At 43.9% G+C, this 16,947-nt stretch overlaps 1 protein-coding gene across 4 annotated transcripts in view; it reads right to left on the reverse strand.

Annotated features, from left to right (window-relative positions):
* LOC116842113 (beta-1,4-N-acetylgalactosaminyltransferase bre-4) overlaps positions 1 to 16,947 on the reverse strand; it is a 153,219-nt gene that overhangs the window by 88,142 nt on the left and 48,130 nt on the right. For 2 of the 4 annotated variants that reach the window (XM_032810851.1, XM_032810850.1), the window contains exons 2-3: positions 12,745 to 12,840; positions 9,379 to 9,432 (exon numbers count right to left, since the gene is read on the reverse strand). The gene's annotated coding sequence lies outside the window, so the exon portion shown is untranslated. The remainder of the gene's footprint in view (positions 1 to 9,378; positions 9,433 to 12,744; positions 12,841 to 16,947) is intronic. The other 2 variants (XM_032810852.1, XM_032810849.1) reach the window with 1 other exon arrangement.

Consider the following 16,947-nt stretch of genomic DNA (forward strand, 5'->3'; position numbering starts at 1 on the left):
CTCTCTCTCTCTCTCTCTCTCTCTCTCTCTCGCACTCTATCTCGCGATGCCCTCCGGGAACGTGTATCGGCGACTATAAAGCTCGTTGTGAATCTTTCCTTCTCCTTCTCCTCTTCACTTTCCCGTAGGAATTCAATTTCTCAATTGAAAGCGGATTTTTATCATTCGCCGTTCGGTTACGTTTATCCGTTTATTGCCGAGAACACGACCCACGACTGGCAAGAGCGATCGTGAAAAATTCGCGGTCCCACCACGGGCGCTCCTGCGCTACTGAGATTCGCGAGGACCTCGTATCTAGTCGGATACACACAAACACACTGAGAGAAAAGATTTTGTTAACTTAATCGAATACCAGTACTCGCGACAAATAATTTGTTGATATGGGACAGCGAATGAACCCGCAGTGGGAACAAGTGATTTTTTACTTTCAATTTGTTGCCTTAAGTAATACTTCCGTAATGAAGACACAATCAACCTAACTCTAAATGGACGAGAACTGTAATTTGTATCTCAAACGACGTATGTTTGTTAAAGTGGCGAATCATGAGTGTCGTGATTCGCAAGACGGTGACTGTTCGATCTGTTTCCTTCACATCGTCAAACACAGCAAACATGCTTTTGTTCCGATAACCAAGGGATTTTTCCCGGTGAGATCCCGCCCGATTCCGTCGATTCCGAAGTGCTGTTATTATTAATTAAAAAAGACATTGAGAGAGACCATCCGGCACTTTCTTTCTTTCCTCTTCGTTCCTTTTTCCTTTATATAGCCGACAGTCTTAACTCCTAAGGGAAATTAATCGACGGGGTGGAGTTCAAGAAAGTCGACTTTTAACGACCGCCTTCGTTAATATCCCCTCGAAGAGCACTCTTAAGCGAACTTTAATCCGTCTATATAGCACACCGGACGCAATCGCGCCTTATGGGTCGAGAGACAAGATGAAGTTGACTCGTGGGGGCTGGTGGTCGAAGGGTCGTGAGGGAAATCCTTCATCTTCGTATTATGAGAACGAGAACGAGAGAATGAGTGTGTGTGTGTATGTATGTATATGTGTGTGTATGTGTGTGACCGTTGAAATCAAATTTAAATTATTATGTTGCGCCTATCCACGTTATTCAGCGGTTAATCGCGACTTGCTGCGGGGAATAGCGTTCGCGGCAGCGATGGTATTTTCGAACGCTCTTCACTCTGTATTTTTAGAAAGATCGTCGATCCTTTATGCGCGAAAATATTTCTCTTTCGCATAAAAACACCGTGCCCGTGTATTGAAATTCGATATGTGTGCGCGAAAGGGTAAAACGCGCGCACTTCTCATCATTCCGGTCTCCGTTCCCGTAGATATTTTAAAACGTATCCTGCCTCCCACCCTCCCTCCCTCTCTACTGACCCCATCACGATAGAAAAATGGGATTTTTCAAATCGACGCAGGGCGGTAAACAAATAAACAAATGTATCGCGCGTTATGACGAAATTGTTTTCGTCCCAATCCCCACTTCCAATCTCCTGCACCGCCGCGGTGCGCGCAGATGCGCGAAAATAGCATCCTAAATAACGCATTTACGCAACGCTCGCGAGGTAATCGCGAGGTAACGACCCTCACATAAATCGCGCACACATTCATCATTCTACGGTGATACACACGCGCGCATACAATAAATCGTTATCGAAGTTGCGTCGCCAGTGTGAATAGTTAATAATGCGGCCGGGGGACACCACACACGTACATACGCACGCGCGCGCGCGCACCGTGGCTTGATTAACATACAAACGAGCGAATATTTATCTAACAAATAAGACACAAGTCGTGACACGACCAAGAACAGACGAAAGCGAAGCGTGATAAAGCTCACATGCAAATGCAAGGTAAGTGATGGAAACAATTCGCGCAAACGACGAGCGCAAACGCGCGAGCGGCGTGTGTGCCTGAAAGCGAAACGAAAACACTACGTCGGCAATGACATGAATATATACTTAAGTGTTTTTTATAGCTGCACTACGCTAGTACGCTGTTTGCACTTCAAAGATGAGGTGGATATCGTGGTACCTTTGAGTTTGAGTTTAACCGTTTAATTTATCGATGAATTGTTTTTGTAGTTACTTGCTTTTTCGATTGTCTGTTATCCGACTACTTTACTTATAATTTTATATATTCCTTTGCCTATATCCGTCTGCGTTTTTACTTTATTTATATATGTTGACAAATTTCTCCCCGTTAATAAAGACTGTTATTATTATTATTATACATAATCACAGAAAATGCAGCTATGAGGAACAGATCTTATATTATTTAGCCATCAAAACTCCCGAGAGAAGAATGTCGCATCTCGAATCTCCCTCAAATCTATTCCCTTGTCAAACTAGCCCTTTCCTCCCCTTTGGCCATTTTGATCGCGATTTTCTGCTAAACGAAGCACGAAAATCTCGACTGGAAATCAGAGACTAAAGCAATTAATTAACACATAAATAGCTCCAAACGCTGCAATGGGTGCGAGCCGTTCCAGCGTGGAAGAGGGAAGAAGAGAGACGAGGGCGGCTTGACAGGGGCTCTGAATCTCTCTCGGAATCAAAACGCGACCAACCGACCGGATGGACGTTGTTATTCACAGACGGGCGCATTTCCACGGTCTTCCTCGGCGCAACGCGAAGAAGCTGCTAGAAAGGGTCATCTGACAATTAGTCCGAGGAGTTTGCCTCTCTCTCTCTCTCTTGAAAGAGAGAGAGGAGGAGAAGGAGGGGGAAAGAGTAGAGTTACCGGCGAATTGGATTAACTCGCGTGCGTGCGGCTACACGTAGGGACGTGCCATTTGTTTCTCGGGACGTGTTGAGCTGTACGTACACACGTCCATACGTGTGCGTGTGCACAGACGGCGGAGGGTACGCGCGCGTTCCCGAGGGAAACAGTCGCAATGAAAGGCGCCTCATAAATACGACACGTAGATAGGCGGATAGCTGTGGATGTCCGCGTATACCTCGTCCGTCTCGCGCGGACTCGCGACTCTCTCGCGACATTAGAATGCAAAGGTAATCCGCGAAAATGGCGCGCGCGAACGCTGTAGATCAGCCCTCGCGGCATTCACTCTCGTGCGCGGTTTTTTTCTTCTCCCCCCTTTTTTTTTCACGAAAAAGATACCGTTGAAAAGCTCGACGGTGCGCTGTCTTCGCGAAATAAAACGGCACTTCTCCGCGTTAGGGAAATTGAGGAAAAAGCGGGAGAAAAGCGAAAAACGTTGTAACGCACGAGCGGAGAATGAAGAAACAAAAAAAAGTGTCGAATGAGAGAGGTAAAAATCGCGAAAACTTTATAATTGGAAAAAATGCCAACTTCTCCTCCCTCTCTCTCTTTTTCCTTCTCGCTTTTAATATTGCATTCATACTCTAATGACGTTATTCATACGTAATAATAATTGATGTAATGTGCAATGATAACTAATGATGCCAACGGGACCAACCTTGTTCCCGGGATTGAAAAATAATGAAAAAAAATATATAATAAATACGTTCTCGTTAACTGTTATTAACAACGCGAAGTAGTCTGCGAAACGTGACGTGCGCGACACATGAACTACGAGCTGGCAGAATAGCGAAAGCGATTGCGTATCTCTCGGCCAGGTTGGCGGAGCTCTTATCGCGAATACCGGCGGAGGAGTGAGCGTGGTTTACGAGGACTCGACGACCGGCACACACCGTGAAGCCGTGCTTCCCCGTTTTACCGCAATCGAGGCATAAACAGCGGCTCGATTCGCGCGCGCAATTTGGCTGTCGGCCAAAACGCGAATCGCCCCGCACCGCGCTGCGTTGCGTTGCATTGCGCTGCGCTGCGCCACGTCGGCTGGCTAACTGGCTGCTGACTGGGTGAGACCGTTCATTTTTTTTGTGCCGAGACGCGTGACGATCGCCGTTTTATTGCAGCAATCGAAAGTGAATTTTCGATTTCACGAATGACCGTCGATACGGAACGGCCACTGCGGCCCGTCATATTTCAAGGGCTAATTGCTGAACGCGAGTGTCGTGATATCGCCGCGGGCGGCGCGACGGCACCCCGTTGTGTGCGCACGGAAAGGGTTGGAATTGTTCAGCCTGCAGTTGGTTTGCCGTTCAAGCGAGGCAGCGCGTTTCGCTCTGCATATTTAAATCTAACCCATGAGACGGCAGTTCCCAAGTTCCTCTTCGTTTGTTTTTGTCAATTTTACTGCGAAAAAATCATTTCGGAGATGAATTTAAGAGAGAAGCGACGGGGATCTTAATATATTGAAAATGTAAATTTATAGAAACTTATTGGAAATAATTTATCAATTTTTTGGAATAATGAATCTATTGTAATGTTTGAAACGAAAGGGAAGAAGAAATAGAAAAGATCTTTAGAGGAGAAGAAAACACCATTGTTCGAATATAAAAGATTCTTTTGGGTATCTAATTGGAAATCCGAAATTGGAAATTTCTCAAAATAATTATAGGTTCTAAATAGAAGTAATATTTTAAACATGCGATTTTCTAAGTGGGGGAACTAAAGCTTTTCCCAATATTTTATGTGATCCCCATTTTACATTAAGATGGACATTAATTAAATAAAACATGCCAATTTTCTACAGAATAATATTATTCAGTATAAAAATGTTCAGAGTATTTTAAAACATTTTATTTTACATTTTGTTTTATTCTATTATAAATACAATAGTTGTTATAAAAGTGGTATTCTAGTGGCACATATATCAATATCACCGACTAAAAGAGAAACGCGAATTTTTATTTTTTGTTTCGATTTTAGACAGAGAACCGATCCTTGGGACAAATTTAGACGTTCTAATTAGAATCAGACTGGATTCCCAATTAGATATTCTAAAGAATCTTCTATATTTGGGCATTGGTGTTTTGTTCTCCTCCAGAGTTCTTTTCTATTTCTTCCTCCCTTCTGTTTCAAATAATACAACAAATTTATTATTCTAAATTAATAACTTGTTTTTAACAAGTTTTTATAAACATGCTGCACATGGGAAAATCTTGAACCTAATTTTGTCCAAAAATATACGAGACGAATTTTAAGGTCTCACATCTATCTCTGTATAATCTGACGTAAGTAGGCGAATTTCACGTACCTAAATAGGTTGCACGGTCATTAATTAGTCGTGTTACGTGTCCTCCTAAAATTGCAAATTAGCAATCGAAATCGCGATAGCACTGTCGACAGATTCGCGAGAGGCGCAGGGGGTCCGCTATTTCGTGGCAAAAAGTGGATGACACGATCGAGATTGCGTGACCACCGCACACATATATACCCCGTCGACATAAATTATTTATGAATTACGACTCATCGGTGAGTCGTAAGTACGTGTGTATGCGTGTGTGTTTCGCGCGTGCATTCACGGACACGTTCGTGCGCGGTGCGGCGACCCGTAGAAGCCGCATTCTCGAAGGTAATGGTTCGTCATCATACTCGTGTAATGCACGAGAAGGTGGCCCTTCTCGGAAGGTGATTCGACTGCGAAGTTTCTCCGCTCGGGATAATCCCCGAGCACGTGTGTGTGGTTACGCGGTTGACAAGCGGTTTTCCGCGCGAGGCGCACGAGTGCGTGGGAAACGTTAATTTCGCTTATCTGTCCGCCCACGAAGTGTTCTCGCACAATCGTCGATCGGCTGATCGCGAATTTTCCATGTCGAGGAATATAAATCGGAATAAATCGAAACCGACGTCTCGGAAAAATACTCCGGAAAGACGTGACACGTAACCCATTCTTGTGTATAAATTTTCTAGAACGATTCTATAGATACTCTCGTGTAAAATTTCTAAAATTCGCATAACATTTTCTGAAAATTCGTGCATAAAATATAAAAGTTTTAAAAAATGTCGCATATAAAACTTGTATAAAAATTCTAAAGTTCATATTTAAAAAATTTATACATTGAGAGAAAGAATATATCTAAGAACTAAAATATTTGGGCAGTATTAATAATGTATATTTACTTACAGCACTCACTAAAAACGTATAATCACTTATATAAGATATTTTTCAAACAAGAAAATATACATTTTCTTAGTTTTTTATGAAAACAATCGCTCTTGTTCTATTTAAATAAAAGAATTTATATTCATGTTAATATATTTTTAGTCCCCATCGAATAAATATCTCTCATTTTTTGTTCTCATATTTTCTCTTCATAGAAACTTTGAAGTAGTTTTTTATATAAAAATTCTGTAAAAATTCTACAGAAACCATATTAAATATAAATTGACAATAACGTGAATTATAATTTATTAAAACGTAACTGTTTTAAAGGACTCTCAGTTAACGTGGAGGGCGACTCCATAAAGTCGGATAATTGTAACAACTCGAGCGCACGTGAAGGGACAGTTACAGGCAGTGCGCCGTGCGACGCGACATTATCGTAAATTGCACGTATTCGCCCGAATGCTGTCACGACAATTGCACTCGCTGAGAGCGCATGCGAAGTCGCACCGCCGATTACGGCGGCTGCGGCAAATAATGTAACTTCTCTCGTGAGTACATTATAAAAAATACTCACTGTACTCATCGTTTGGCCGCGGTAGATAAGACATCTACGTACGTTCGCGAGGCGGGCACGCAAGTCTTTTACGCTCGGGAGAACGCGCCGCGATTGTTGTCTCGAGAAACGACCGTGTAACTTGCGGCTAACTCGCGTGATCGAATTAAAAGCTACTGCGAATCTGAAAGAAGCGCGTCACGGGGGTCGCACACGAAGGATATCCTAGAACTTGCGTCCTTAATTTTACCGGGAGACCCTTCTAGCAATTTGGGAAGAGCTTTTCTTTTTTGGCCTGAAGCACCGAGGAACGTCATTATTTACAGCGACCTCTTTCAATTTCCGCAACATAATATCAAATTAAAATTCCGTTAAAGATACACTTGAAACTGATCGAAGAAAATAATTATGTTATTAACTCGGCCAGCCAAAGTTTAATTGCCGCAGGGAAAAACTTCGAATTGCTCAGAAAATATCTCGGGAAGGCATGCGGTACAGATAAAATGTATGTACACATTCAATATGTGTATATTGGAAATTCAGTATTTTCTATGTTAAAAGTTTAAACATTGGCAAATTTAAAATCGAAACAATAAAAATGTCCAGAATGCCAGTGTTATTAATGTCTAAGTATTGGTAATTTTATCTTAAAAACACAGTTATGCAAGAACGGTTTAACTAAAAAAATTATAATTTTTTTGTTATCAATAGGTAAATATCATAGGTCAATATCTTTTTGCATAAAACAAAGAAGCCTTATGAGCACCTAAAATTAACTTAGAAACAATTTTTGTTTTCTACTAGTTGCGTCATTTTCATCCATTTTTTTAAAGGGTTAAGTTTGTCACGCCCTTAAAAAGAAGAAAATTGACCATGTTGAACTATTGCAAAAAAATTATGTATTAAATGTTCATCTTCCTTTCTCTCGAAACGTGCTTCATGCAAATCGAATCATTCTTGCACAATCACGGCCAATTGATCACGCGTTTCAGAACATATTCGCCAAATTTCAGTCCGATTGTGAAAAGCGGCGCGATGGCGCACGATGTATTTTCGTCGAGGACAATTCGCCGATACACGTAGTCACGAGGAAGAAAAAGGAACGAAAGAGTACCCAAAGCGGCTTACGCATTTCTAAAAATTCCACTGCCGACGCCGACGAGGGATTTTCGTTTTATGAAACTCGCTGAACCGCCAAAGTCCAAGCGACGAGTACCGTGTGCGCGTCGGAGCTTAGGCGCGCTGTTTAATCTCTAGATTTGTGCTTCCGCATGCGAGAGCGCGATGATAAAAACCGTCTCGAATACCCGCGAAAACAGTGGAATAACAAAACGCGATGCTCACGGCGCGAGACGAGAAATAGTCGTTTTGCGCGCGCCTGACACACGCGCAACAAACAACGGGCCGTTTTGTCGAGCGACGCTTCGACGAGTGTTTCAATTTGTTGCACCAACGGTAACGTGCTAACAGAGAGAACGTCTGTTTCGCACAGGTCGGCTGCTAATTACGCGCGCGCGAGTTTGGTTTAAGAGGGCCCCTTGACAATGAATGCGCGAACGCGCGTGTGAAGTTTCGCATGCGCCGTTCTCGCCCCACCGGGTCCTGCGGGCCCCGCGGGGGACACGGATCTCCGTGATTGAATTCGCGATTTGCACTGAGAAAAAAGATGAATGGTGTATTTATAACTGTGATCACACATGGAGATATAATTACTGTAAATTATAGTCAAGAAACGGAGTCAAAATAACATTTGAGACAGTTCTCGTTAGTTTTTGTTTCAAATAAGTTGTTTTATTGTGTCGGTTATTTCTGACACGATAAAATAGCTCGTTTGAAACAAGAAATCAATAATATCTTTCTCAAATCTGACTTCGATCTGACTCGCCTCGTTTTATTTTTACTTTTACGTTACCTCTACCATGTTACCTCTACCATTTTACTGGAAAAAATATGGGATAAAAAATAACTATAATTTCGGTTAGATCGGCCATTTAGCGCGACAATTTCCGTCGTTCTTCCTTCCGCGAATTGCTCCGACGGTCAAAACGACAGGATAACCGCGAAAAACTGCTTCCTCGCGATTTCCTCGCGTATTTCTTCGCGTTCGACGACAAATTAACCGCTCGTTCGCCGGGCTATTTTTCGCCTCTACCCCGACGTTATATACGGGGTGATTTCTATCTGAACGGGAAGTCGGCGGACTATTGCGCGCAGGCGGGCAATCGAACGGATTCGTTCGAGCCGGCCGCCACTGCCCCCTACACAATCGGGCCTGGATTTTCCCCGGTGGAGGGAGACTCTCAAGGGTGAGGCGGGGGAAGCCGGGAAAAAGGGAGAGAAGAAAAGAGAAGAAAAGGGATAGAAAGAAGGGATGGAAAGTTCCTTGTCCCGACGGAAAGCGTCGGACAGGTATTAAGGAAGCACTCGTTGCGATCGCTCGAACTTTGCCGTGCCATTTCGGAGATTGGATTCTTATGGAAGAGTTCGTATCAATCGTCCCTTTTTCCGTGGCGGGGAGTTCTTTCTTCGTGAGATCGACATATAAGCATAACGACCAAAAAATTATATAAAAAAAAAAAACGCGAAGAAGGACGTGCGCGCGAGACAGAGAGAGAAAGGGAGTCCCCAGGTGGCTGTGGAATCGCGATTTCCAATATTCAGTGCGAAGAAGAAGCTCACACAGCGACTTCGACCGTCGGATTTCGGTCAGGAATAACTTTGATTGAGTTTTTTCGCTCGTTGGGAACTTTTCGTCGGTCTTCCGTTATTATTGCTTATCGCAGATCGTTATTTTTTCCTCTCTCTTCCCTTTTTCGTGGCTTCGTTTGAACGTTTAACGAGAGTTTGGCAAGAAAAATTAGTCTACAAGAAATTCTACTCACGTTACTAATGCGGAAACAAGACGTCCGGCCAGTTCTCTGCGGTCCCACCTCTATCTGCAACAGCAAAACAACAGGCAAAATAAAGTATAATAAGTATAATAAAGAAGTTGGGTAGATGAACAGATGGACGGACAGAGACGGACAGACTGTGCAAACTGCAGAATACACGACACAATACAGCGGATATGAGTTGGATAACGCTCGGAGGAAGGGAAGAGACGAGGGGCTCCGACCTGCTGGCGGGTAGGAGAGAAAAATTGCGAGTAAACAGCGGTTATAATGCGCGCTATCGCTGTATTATTATGCCACCCTAGTGGCATTACTCGCGCAAAATAGCAGCGCGTAATGCAACGCCGCGGCGAAACAGAGAAGGGGAGAAGGGGGGAATTTTAATAAACCGGCGAATTCACGGGAGTGCCCCGCGACTACAAAAACGAGAAAACTCCGAGTGATAAGCGCGAAATATTGACGCAATGTGTAAGTGGGTCGGAGGGGAGGGCAGCAGAGCGAAATTATCTCGTAGATTACGTTTCTAGTGACACTCCGTGTCTCGGAGACGAGATCGCAACGCGATCGTCGCGCTAATAACGAGGTGTAATGTGAGTGGGCGCGAAAAGCGAGCGATAAAGACGATCCTAACGATGACGCGCGGTGTCGTTATGCTTTTTTTCTTTTTCCTCCGCAACGCCCACGCATTTTCCACATGGAAAATGTAGACGCGCGGTATGAATCCCCGGACTTACGCGGATTTGAGTTACACAGTGGTCGTCCACGGACAGCTAGTTCGTCGGCAGAATTTGTTTGCCAGGCGAATGACATTTGCTTCCCCACGCCCTCCTACGAGCTCTCGAGTTTTGACAGAGTACAATAAGCTTCTCACGTTTCGCCGACAAATTCGCGCGAAGATGAGATATGTGTTTCGACGCGCGTTCAGCGCATTCAGCGTTTTTACGCGCGCTTGTTTCGCACAAATGTTAAGAAATCCTTTGCGTTCGATCTCTCCGCCAGATATTCAATTAACAAACTGTAGTGTACGAATTTGTACCTTATGTATAATTCTTATAATCTTCACGACGTTATATGTAACGTACATAATATCGTAAAATCAGGTCGACGGAATTCGAGAGCAGGCAGATTTGTGGCGCGCGAGTAATTTCGCGATTTGATCGATTTCGCGTTTTAAAATGAAATCAGCTGTATCTCGAGTTCGATGTCCCCGAACTAATGTGATCTTCGTGAAACACGAGCGCGTCCTATTGGGCGATGCGATCGCATCCCTTGTCGCAAGCAGATTCAATTAAACCCGGGCGATCAGACAACGTTGCACGCGCGCGCGAGAGTATCGAGTCGAGGGCGGCTTCGATTTTCGGCGACAGTATATTGCCGAGCGAAAGTCTAAGTATATCCAGTCCCCGGGGGTTCCTCCGACATATGGCCGAGCGAGATATAGAGGAGAAATATAAAAGGGAGGCAATTAGAACTGCTCACATATACGTGGCGATATCGGATATTTAAGGTATTTAATTTCAGCCGTAAATCCTTCGCGCGAGAGAAAGAGAGATTACGCGCTCGAGCCGCGATTTACGATGCGTTTTCCACCCGCCGATACCTCGCGGTCGGACGAAGAAAAATACGTGGGTGAAATGAATATTGACTTTTTTTGTAACGGCTTGATCGTGGACGAACTGGCGGCAAGACGACGTACGATAAACAAACGTAGCTCGGGCAGGAAATTCGATTCGAGGAGTCGTTCCGCCGTTTTTATTCATGGCCCTCGACCTCGCCGACGAAGGTTTCCCTTCGTTCACGGCGTGTTTTATCGCGTAATCAAGCCAAAAGCAAGATCTACGATCTTCAGGCTCTCTCTCTTTCTCTATTTTGGAATACCTAGATTAAAGAGAGATAGAGACAAAGAAAGGGAGAAGAAGAGAGATAGAGACAAGAAAAGGGAAAGAGACAGAGAGACGATCTGCCGACGTCCTCGGTTGTTCCTTAAAACCCGTTCCTCGGGGGTGATAACACGACGAGGAACGTGAGTCGCTTCTGAGAATCGATTCGTACGAATGTATTACTGCGCCTCTCAAGTACACCCGATCCGGAGAACTTCTCCAAATGTCTCCAGGAACTTCCGATTCACAGGTATTATCAGAAGCTTTCAAAAGTCCGTCGCGTTTTGTGTCGTCTTCTGTTTTCTATCTGTCTTCTATCAATAGTAACGAAATGGCACTGTTCAAATTTCTTCGAGCGAAATTACACTCCAAACGCGGAGCGCCAGTCGAGTTTTTACTCATATAAAGTCAATTCTCCATTCTGAATAGTCGGGGGAATATTTTCAATCGAGACTGAAGAGAGAATGAATCTCGGGTGTATCCCACCCTCGCGGGAACCAATTCGCTCTAATCGACTAAAATATTCACTCGTATGGATTAAAAATACCACCCTACGGTGGAAATTAAACATTCGTTTTTCCGATTCCCAGTGGCAGTATCTTCATTATCATCTCGAACGAATTTCCACTCACTTCCGCAGTGGAATGATTTCTCCCTCGTTTTGAGTGAGGGAGATTTCACTCGAAGAAATTTAGATCGCGTGTCACATTTAACCGAGATATTCAGCCCCTTTCAGTTAATTGTTTGATCGCATCACTGATTCACACACACACACACACACATACTTACTTATACTAATATAAAATATTTTTCAAGCAAGAAAATATACATTTTCCTGAAACTTCAAGGAAACCTTAGTTTTTCGTGAAGACAATTATTTGTTTTATTTAAATAAAAGAATTATTTAAATAAAAGAAGTGAATATGTGTGCTGTTAACACCCATCAAATAAATATTTTTACTCATTTTAGGTATTTTTCCTCTCAGTGTATCTATTCTTCCCGAGTGCAAAATTCTACAGCGATTTTTACCATAAAATTCTCTCCGTGCAGGAATGTCGTTTTACATATTTCAAGACTTTGGAAATTTTTGAAAACGGTTTATTTCCGAGATTTATCATCATCACCACCGCCAGACCTTGACGTTCGGTACGCCCGACCTTGACTCGTCCGAGACACCGTGTACATCGGGGACCGCTCTGGGACGCGGACCCGACGGTGCTCGGCAAAATCGAGTTCTCATTCCTTTATCCGCAGCTTCCGCCGGTTCGCTCGATAGAACGCGAAAACCCGCGAGAGGCATCGCTTATACAGAAGAACGGCTTCCGCCGTGTCACGAACGTTTGGACCGGCTCCAAGTCGAAAATCGATTGACCCCCAAACCGATCGGTGAGGGCGGTCTCGCTCGGAGGAAGAAGGAAGAGGAGGGAGGGGTCTCGTCTTATCTACACTCTTTTTTTCTTCGTGCAACTAATTTACCTTCCGGTTTCTCACATGCGCGCTGCGGTAAACTGGTCGTCTCGCCATACGTGCCTCGTTCGATCGTACCGTCGCAGTGTCCACGTGTGTGTCCACCTATAAAGCGGATAAGAATCGGAAGCAGGTACACGTAACAAACGAAGCGACATTTATATTTCCACTTAATAGCGGTCACGGACGATCATTCGTTATAATTATGCGAATTATCGCATTACGTGCGCGCACATATACGCATCGCTCGCGGCTCGCGAACGTCACGAAACGCCCCGGGGATAATGAAGCATTGTAAATAACGCCTTTAACATACATACTGTGCACACACGACGACAGCCACGTCGACGACAACGACGATGACGACGACGAGGAGGAGAAAGAGGAGAAGGAGGACGGCTGCTGCTTTTGCGAACGAATCGCGTGTGCGTCGCGAGTTTACGACGCTCACCGAGATAACGCTGTCCACTTAATTTTAATCGAGACACGCGCCACCGGCATGGCATGTTCGCCGCTACAAAATTGTTGTCTAATTAACACCGCGGAAACTGTAATCCCAAGACCCGCGTGAGGAACACAGTTATACACTCTTAACTATGTATCGCGTAGTACCTCCAAATTAATCGAGGTATTAATTTCTAAATGGAAACGACATTTCGACTTACTCATTCATAAAAGATTTTTTCCCGGTGTATTAGCACGGGATTCACAATAATAATAACTATAGTGATTCAATTTGAAGTATCGTCCTTATAAATTCACGCTTCCACTTTTGTTTAGGAGGTACAAAGCTTCAGTACACTCTACAAAGCTTCCAGTATACTCTCTTAAAATGAATCAGTAAAACACTGATAGCAATGAATATACACTGATTTGTAGTTATAAGTGTTACACTGAAAGTGCTCAGTGTTATACTTATATCAGTGACTATTCACTGATTTACTTTAAGAGAGCATATCTCTGATAGATACAAGCTACACGGCGTTACAAATGTATCACCAATACGATAACGAGAAGTCAGTATTTGTTTTACAACCAATCCTTGAACAGATCACAGTCAACAGTAACAGTGACTATATTGCTTAGAAACGACATTGCTCTTATTCACGTTCAATATGGATTTAACAAATATTGATATTTCAGATGTAAAGTGCCGTGCTGAAAATCACAGCGAGAATATACAAGAAAGGATACATTCGCAAATTAGATAGTGCTACTGCTTATTTCAACGTGTACTGTTTATTTTTTATGATACATGCTAAAGAGTGTATCGCTTTCCGTTCGAGCATCTCGATATCGCTTCGAACGAAAGGTGATTACTTTTATTATATCATAGATTTAAACACGATTCGGCTGTTACGAGAAACCGCTCAAACCGCACCGACCTAAACGAGTCGTGCAACTTTCGAATTAGACGTTGTCACGGAATTGTCGCGAGAACTACGACTTGTTATATTGAAACGCTTTGGAATTCGCGGCTGCACAGTTTCATAATCGTCATACGTACTCCCAAATTCTATCATTGTTAGAAACACGTTGTATAGACACAAGCCTCTCTCGACACATCTCCACACATGAATTGGGTAATACGAGATTTTTTCCACTTTAAAATTCTTCTTATTCAGTAAGACGATACGTAACGACTATTATTGCATGAGCATATCTGGCACTCTCATCTCAATAATCGACTATTGAAGAGCGCGAAACGACTCTCAATACATTCTTCACTAATTTTTTTTTGCTTGATCTCTTCTCAAGATCTCATATTGAAATAGATCTTGAGATAGAACTGTTGAATTGTATTGTATCTCAAAAACTGTTTCAGCTAGGATTTTCAGCGAAAATGCGACTATTAATACGGGCCTAAAGGAGTAAATAACACATATGAAAGGACAGAGTCAACTACTGCAGAATATCGATCTACTGCTCGGTTACAAAATTCTATAATAATCTTTACTATGAGATTCTCTTCGTGTACATGTATATACATTGAAGTCGCAAGCTACAGCCGCAGTTGACTGTTATTTCGAATGCGTCGTCAGCGGAGCGTATGTACAACGACGCATCCAGTTTCCTCGGAGAACCGGTCCCCCCGACGACGCGAGATTAAACTCGGATCGATCCTCTCTCTCTCTCTCTCTCTCTCTTGCTCCCTCCTTTCCTCCCACTCCATCCGCACGTGTCAGTCTGGCGTTGCGCAATCCCTACCCTGGTTTGCGCAATACCGACGTATCGCTCCGGAATCTGAATTATCAAATCAGCACAATATGAGATACTTAAGGTGTACACTTGGCAGCCGCGGTTGCAACAATACGTTGACCACGAACCGCATGAGAGTTCGAGCTCGCGGAAGAAGCTGCGTTCCTCGAACGCGGGCCAGGTAAATCGTGTAATCGTGCAATTGCTGAACTTACTTAACGAGCCATTACGTGAAAAACGAGAAGAACTGGTTATTTATAAGTTTCAACAGACCGCGGTATCGATCGCGCTGCTCCGAGAGCGACTCTTCGCGAGGTAAGTATCGTCGTCGCGGCGACATCGCAGCCGAGAATTCACCAACAGAATCTGAAGATAAAGGAACACACACACACACACAGAGAGAGAGAGAGAGAGAGAGAGAGAGAGAGAGAGAGAGACTGCTCTGCTCTGAATTCGGAATTGACACAGCGCGAAAGAAGTCCGCAGATCCTTCCTTGGGCCTCTTTCTTGGCCAGCGTCGCGCGGTCATTTATAAAAATTAGTTAAATAATTCAACATGGGCTGGCGTCGTGCAATCTCGTAATTAAAAGTGAGCTCTTTTCGCCGGGGCCGGAAATATTTTTCTCATTCGGTAGAGCATCTCTTTTATTAAAGCAAAATGACATTTTTCCTCGGAGTTGGGTAAACGTGCATTAACAGAAATGGATTTGCACAAAGCATTTGCCTCAAAGTGCCGGCGGACTTAATGAGTTTCGCGAACAACGCATGCCTTTTTGCGCCGGTGAAAAATGCGCGCTACAAAGTACCACGGTTAAATAACTCGGATTTGAACAGAAGCACGGGTACTGAGAGAGTGGAAGGAGAGGGGAAGGGATTTAGGGAGGGAACTTTAATTGGAATGCAAAACCGTTGCTAAAACGTATTTTTTTGTAATTTCTGAGTTCAACGAGTTTCGCGCAACGCTTGCGCTCCTCGCGGACATGGGCTCCTGTCGGACTCTTTGAACTTAAATACACGTGCGTTGTTTTTATATCTGATCGTTTTATTATTTTATAATTCCCGGGTGACGAAAATTACACGGCGTGCGCGTACCTATCACGTGGCGATAGAGGCGATCGCGATACAATGACTGTGCAAAAAATAATGCGCACGCGAGGTCACTTCGCGTGATCGCTGAATACATATGTAACGTCGCGATTAATGAGCGATATCGATCATCTGGGATAACGGTTGCGTAACGTACGCTAGACTTCTGCAATCGCGCGAATCACTGAGTCATCGCGACGCGAGCCGCGAAAATGATTCAGACAGCTGTCATAGTCGGCCTTCTTCAATGAAACATCAATGTGAGCCAGGAGGAACGAGGAAATAAAGGAGGCAAAGGAAGGGAGAGGAAAAATAAGAGGAGGAAGAAGGGGAGAATCATACATTACACTCTCTCTGTTCTCTCTTTCTAATCAGCCATCTACGACTCGAAAGGACACTATCGCTGACGAGATCGAGCCGTAGAATTATAAGGTAATCTATAAAAAGACACTCGTTAACCGTAATGTCTGCGCGCGATGCTAAATGTCATGTAATCCTATATGCCACAAGTATCTTTATCAGTAGCTCGGTCACATGTGGTTTGAAAGTTTGATATCGTATCTTTCGTCGACGCGCTTGTGTTCCCCCTAGCTAGCGTGAAAATTTACATTTCCCACGAACTCGACCTGCTCTCTCCTCGTCCCTTTACTAACGACGACACTCCCGCTAATCCTTTTGTAACGCAACGGTTCGCTGTTAACGGAAAACGGGCCCGTGTTCGCGCGAAGCAATGGATGGAAAAAGGGCAAATAAAACAAGCGGATTATGCTCAAAACGCTTCGGAGAGCTACAACAAGCGGGGAAGTAACGGTTTACGTCGAATTTTATTTTTTTCCAGGCATGTAAACCCATTCTCGGGAACGGGAGCAGAGAGAGAGAGAGAGAGAGAGAGAGAGAGAGAGAGAGAGAGAGAGAGAGAGAGAGAGA

The sequence above is a fragment of the Odontomachus brunneus genome, unplaced genomic scaffold (genome assembly GCF_010583005.1).
Source record: "Odontomachus brunneus isolate Ranch 3 - 2012 unplaced genomic scaffold, Obru_v1 Obru_scaffold_021, whole genome shotgun sequence".
NCBI classification, from domain to species: Eukaryota; Metazoa; Arthropoda; class Insecta; order Hymenoptera; family Formicidae; genus Odontomachus; species Odontomachus brunneus.